The following is a 6,517-nucleotide window of genomic DNA, read 5'->3' as shown; positions in this document are numbered from 1 at the left end:
TCCATTACGGAGTATCAAGGCAAAAAGGGTAGTGGAGGAATTAGTAACTTTCTTCACACGGTATGGACTACCCAGAGATTCAGTCGGACCAAGGGTCAAATTTTACTGCTAGGCTGTTTAGGGAGGTTATGGTTATAGCACTTTAAATCCAATGCTTATCATCCTGAATCCCAGGAAGTTTTAGAAAAGTTGCATCAGACCTTGAAGACCATGTTGAGAGCATACTGTCAGGATTACCCGAATGATTGGGATAAAGGTATCCTATTCATATTGTTTGCCATTAGAGATGCCCCAAATGAATCTACTCAGTTCACTCTCTTTGAGCTAATAATGACATGAGAGGTCTTTTGAAATTAATTAAAGAAAAATTGGCTGGGCCAAAGTGGAAGATCTCACACTTAGATTATGTATCGGAGGTGATGGAGAGACTAATTTGATCAGATCAGTTAGCTAAACAGCACCTAAAGAGGGCACAGTATAGAATGAAGCAAGTGGCAGATAAAAGCTCTGACACTGGGACGTTTTCTCAAGGGGATGACATGTTAATACTGTTACCAGTGATAGGAGATCCCTTCAAAGCCGGGTTTAATGGTCCCTATCATAGAGAAAAAGGTGAGTCAGGTGAATTATGCAGTAAAGATGCCAGATAGAATGAAAAGATATCGGGTATGTCGTATGAACATGTTGAAACTGGAGTGAAAGAAGTGGAGAAACAGGTGTTAGTTACTGCCCCGCAGAGTGAGAAACCAATGATGTGGATTTTGATGTGTCTCAAAATAGATTAAAAAATTAAGAAGTCTTTGAAGAGTGGGATAGGTTAGTAAGCTATCTGTCTCAGGAGCATAGAATGGAGTTGAAAGATTTGTTACTGCAATATAAGGACATATGTAAGAATCAGATGGGGAGGACTAATGCTATTGTTCATGAAGTAGACATAGGGAATACTGCTCCGATAAAACAACACCCCTATTGGCCTAATCCTTTTAAAGCCAGACTGATGAAAGATTTGTTACTGCAATATAAGGACATATGTAAGAATCAGATGGGGAGGATTATGCTATTGTTCATGAAGTAGACATAGGGAATACTGCTCCGATAAAACAACACCCCTATTGGCCTAATCCTTTTAAAGCCAGACTGATCCAGATGGAGGTGAAAGCCATGCTCGACGAGGACATCATCAAACCAAGCCAGAGCGAGTGGAGTTCGCAGATCATCTTAGTTCCCAAACGGGACGGGACTGAACGATTCTGCATGGATTATCGAAGGTAAATACCGTTACAAAATCGGACTCCAATTCCTAGATTGGAGGGCTGTATTGAGAAAATCGAACAAACCAGTTACATCACCAAATTGGACTTAATGCGTGGTTACTGGCAGGTACCTTTATCAGAGACAGCGAAAGGAATTTCTGCGTTTGTAACCCCAAATGGGCTATATCACTTTAAAGTGGTGCCCTTTGGAATGAAGAACACACCCGCCACATTTCAAAGACTCATGAACAGAGTTGTGGCTGGGTTTAACAAACTGTAGTGATCTTTAGTAAGTCCTGGAAAGATCACATGGTACAATTGGCAGAGCTCTTTGAACGACAACGAGAAGCAAAACTGGTGATAAACTTAAACAAAACTGAATCCGCAAAAGCAGAGATGATGTTCTTGGGACAGAACATCGGTCATGGAAGGTTGACCCCACGGAACGCAAAGACGAAGGCCATTGAGGAATTTCCCATGACGAACCTCAAAGAAAGAGGTGCTTTGATTCTTAGGACTCAGCGGATTCTATCGGAAGTTTGTTCCAAACTTCAGCAGTGTAGTGGCACCATTAACTGATTTGCTGAAAAAGAACACAAAGTTTCAGTGGACAGAACCATGCCAGGAGGCATTCAACCATTTGAAAGTCATATTAACAACCAAACCAGGTTTAGCTATACCACACTTTTCAAAACCTTTTAAAGTCACCGTCAATGCTAGTGACATAGGAGTTGGAGCTGTACTTCTACAGAAAATTTGAGGAAGGGGATTAAAGTGCCAGTTGGTTACTTTTCAAAGAAGATCAACATTCACCAGAGGAAATCAAATTCACGATCAAAAAAGAACTGCTGAGTTTGGTACTGGCCTTACAACACTTTAATGTGTATGTCATGAACAATATGTCAAAGACGGTGGTTACACGGATCACAATGCTCTTACATTCTTAGAATGTTTTAAAGACATGAATATGAGACTATTTCTTTGGAGTGTTATGTTATAAACTTTAAATTTTAAAATCGTCCGTGTTGACGGTCATAAGAATGTAATCGCAAATGCGTTATCACGGGTTTTCCTGTTAAAGTTTAGATGAGATTTGTATTTAATTAATGTTTTATATATATAATTACATAGGAAGAAGTTAAGGTGAACTTAGATTAAAGTTATCGGTACATGAGGGTAATGAGTTTAAAAAACAGAAAATAAAATGAAGCCATCTTTTAATTATGATTGTTCATTTTTTCTTAAGGGGGAAGTGTTTTGAAGATGTGGGTGTACTGTACTTTTAAGAGAGAAAAGTTAGCAGAACTACCTGACAGCACTAATTGTTCTGAATAAGATAGAATGTAACATGTGGCCAGAAGCTAGAGCGGCTAGTTGCCTGGAGTCAAAAACAAATTTGAATTAGGCTAAACAATTTAAATTATACCAAAAAAAAACCACAAACTCCAATCAAGTTTGAATCTAGTATGTTGACAATTTTAAAAGCCAACAACACAATCTGATGCTTTGCAGTATAACATTGGGAAAAACTGAATGGTAGAAAGAGAACTGCCAAAAGACCAACAGATGTAGACTGCTAGTCAGAACTGTCTGAGAGGTACCTGTCTAGAGAAGGAGTTTGTTCAGAGAGAAACATCAACATCGACTTGGAGAGCAAATCTGCAAACAGAAGATTTAACTGTTGGCTGGTTTTGAAATTTGAATTTTTCAGTAAATCTTAATTGGGAGATTTTTCGGACTAGTATTATAAAAGGGAAAGTAAAAGATAGGTGGAGGAAGGAATTGTAAATAGTTGTTAGTGAATTATTCTCTGTTATACTTTAAGAAATAAAGTTGTTAAACTTTACTTTGAATAGATCTTGGGCTCTTGAATTTTCACAGATTACTACACGCGTTAAATCTTTTCTGTGTTGCTGGTTTAAATTCAGCAGGAGGCTTTACCTCACATCGTAACACATGACTCCTCATTTTCATATGATTCCATGAGTTATATTACATTTCTTCACAGAACTGAAATGAGTACTCTAGTTTACCTTTACTTTAAAATCCAAATTCCCAAAAGATAATAACAGAAAATTTATTCACAAGTGCAAAAACAAGTCTTTTTTCTAATGTGCCTTCACTAAACTGGTTGTATGAGAGACGTCTGCATGGCATACGTAACCTGGCATGGCAAACCAGCTCACACATTATTTCTTTTGTATTGTATTTGACTAAGAAAAGAATATGGCAAAAGGGACCCTGGTGGTGGAGATGATTATGATGGTCCAAGAAACTTGGCATCACCACCAGCAGTAGCCAAGCCTGCCCTGGTACCATAGTGGAAAATGTTATCACCACGGGGAAGTCAATCATCAACTTTTCGGACCATACCCTTCAACCGGAAGAGATTGAAGTTCTTAGCAAGGGTCTCAATTTCTGCCCCACCACCAAAATGGGACCCTATGGGTCTTGCAGGAGACACGGAGGAATTCGTCAGACAAATGAGACTCTGGGATTTCTTTTAAGAGGCCAGCAATGATCCCAATGAACCCACCAAGGAACCCGAACAGTCATCACAGGGATCCTTAGAGGAGTGACCAAAGAAGGAGTCATAGAGTCATAGAGATGTACAGCATGGAAACAGACCCTTCGGTCCAACCTGTCCATGCCGACCAGATATCCCAACCCAATCTAGACCCACTTGCCAGCACCCAAACCCTTCCTACTCATATACCCATCCAAATTCCTCTTAAATGTTGCAATTGTACCAGTGTCCACCACATCCTCTGGCAGTTTATTCCATACACATACCACCCTCTGTGTGAAAAGGTTGCCCCTTAGGTCCCTTTTATATTTTTCCCCTCTCACCCTAAACCTATGCCCTATAGTTCTGGAATCCCCGATACCAGGGAAAAGACTTTGTCTATTTATCCTATCCATGCCCCTCATAATTTTGTAAACCTCTATAAGGTTCCCCTCAGCCTCCGACGCTCCAGGGAAAACAGCCCCAGCCTGTTCAGCCTCTCCCTATAGCTCAAATCCTCCAGCCCTGGCAACATCCTTGTAAATCCTTTCTGAACCCTTTCAAGTTTCACATCTTTCCGATAGGAAGGAGACCAGAATTGCACGCAATATTCCAACATTGAATTAAACTCCAATTGCCACTTCTCAGCCCATTGGCCCATCTAGCTCAGATCCTGTTGTAATCTGAGGTAACCCTCTTCGCTGTCCACGACATCTCCAATTTTGGTGTCATCTGCAAACATACTAACTGTGCCTCTTATGCTCGCATCCAAATCATTTATGTAAGTGACAAAAAGTAGAGGACCCAGCACCGATCCTTGTGGCACTCCACTGGTCACAGGCCTCCAGTCTGAAAAACAACCCTCCACCACCACCCTCTGTCTTCTACTTTTGAACAGTTCTGTATCCATATGGCGAGTTCTCCCTGTATTCCATGAGATCTAACCTTGCTAATCAGTCTCCCATGGGGAACCTTGTCAAATGCCTTACTGAAGTCAGAGTCAATTTGGACCCCACTGGAGGGCCGCTGCCCTGGGCTTGACATGTATGCTCAAACTGTCAGGAAATATATAAATGTCAGATTCATCAGTTGTGTCCACAAGGTAGAGCAAAACATCACCCGATCACAACGCAACACCATCCATGCTCTCAAAACCAATCACAACATTGTCATCAAACCAGCAGACAAAGGAGGAGCCATCGTCATTCAAAATAGAACTGATTACTGCAAGGAAGTGAACCGACAACTGAACGACCAGGAACACTACAGGCAATTACCAGCTGATCTGACCAAAGAGCACACCCGTGAACTAACTACATTGATTAGGACTTTGGATCCAGTCCTTCAGAGTTCCCTATGCGCCCTCATCCCATGTACTTCTTGCATAGGCGACCTCTACCGCCTTCCAAAGATACACAATGCCGACACACCAGGACATCCCATTGTATCAGGCAGTGGGACCCTGTGTGAGAACCTCTCTGGCTATGTCGAAGGTATCTTGAAACACATTGTACAGGGGATCCCCAGCTTCTGTCGCAACACTACAGATTTCTTACAGAAACTCAGCACACACGGAGCAGTAGAACATTCCTCATCACAATGGACGTTTCAGCACTCTACACCAGCATCACCAGCACACGGCATCGTGGCAACAGCCTCAGTATTCAACACCAACAACTGCCAATCTCCGAACACCATCCTAAAACTCATCTGCTTTATCCTTGACCACAATATTTTCACATTTGATGACCAGTTCTTCATCCAGACACACGGAACAGCCACGGGGCCAAAATTTGCACCCCCAATATGCCAACATTTTCATGTTCATGTTCAAACAAGCTTTCTTCTCTTTGCAGGACATCCATCCAAAACTATACACCAGATATATTGACGACATTTTCTTCCTCTGGACCCATGGTGAGGAGTCATTGAAACAACTGCACAGTGATATCAACAAGTTTCATTCCACCATTAAACTCACCATGGACTACTTTCTCACATCCGTTTCATTCTTGGACACATGCATCTCCATCAAGGATGTGCACCTCAGCACCTCACTCTACCACAAACTCATAGATACCCTCACGATGCTACACTTCTCCAGCTTCCAACATATTAAAAAAACCATCCCCTAATGACAAATCTTACTCATAAACAGGATCTGTTCAGATGAGAAGGAATGTTATGGGCACTTGGAAGTACTCAAGGAAGCCCTCATAAGAACTGGGTACGATGTTCAATTCATTGACCACCAGTTCCAATATGTCACAGCGATAAACTGTAATGACCTCCTCAGGAAACAGACACGAGCTGCAAACGACAGGATTCCCTTCGTTGTCCAGGACTTCCCAGAGGCCAAAAAACTATGCCATTTATGTAAACCATTTTAATTTGGCCGGCGACGTGCTTATCGAGTCCGGCATTCGCAGCCTGCAACTCATTATCAATGAAGATAAGCTCCTTGCCAAGACCTTCCCCACTTCTCGCCTACAAACAATCACCAAACCTCAAACAGATAATTGTTCGCAACAAATTGCCTGGCTTTCAGGGCAATACCATACAACCTTGTCACAGTAGATGCTGCAAGACGTGTCAGAGTGTCAACATGGATACCACATTACATGTGGGGTCACCTCCTACCATGTATGTGGTAGGTAGTCATGTGATTCAGCCAACGTTGTCCATCTCATACATTGCAGGCAAGGATGCCCCGAGGCATGGTACATTGGCGAGACTAAGCAGAGGCTACAGCAACAGA

Source organism: Chiloscyllium plagiosum, chromosome 11 (genome assembly GCF_004010195.1).
Source record: "Chiloscyllium plagiosum isolate BGI_BamShark_2017 chromosome 11, ASM401019v2, whole genome shotgun sequence".
NCBI classification, from domain to species: domain Eukaryota; kingdom Metazoa; phylum Chordata; class Chondrichthyes; order Orectolobiformes; family Hemiscylliidae; genus Chiloscyllium; species Chiloscyllium plagiosum.
Note: the sequence above shows the minus strand (reverse complement) of the source record.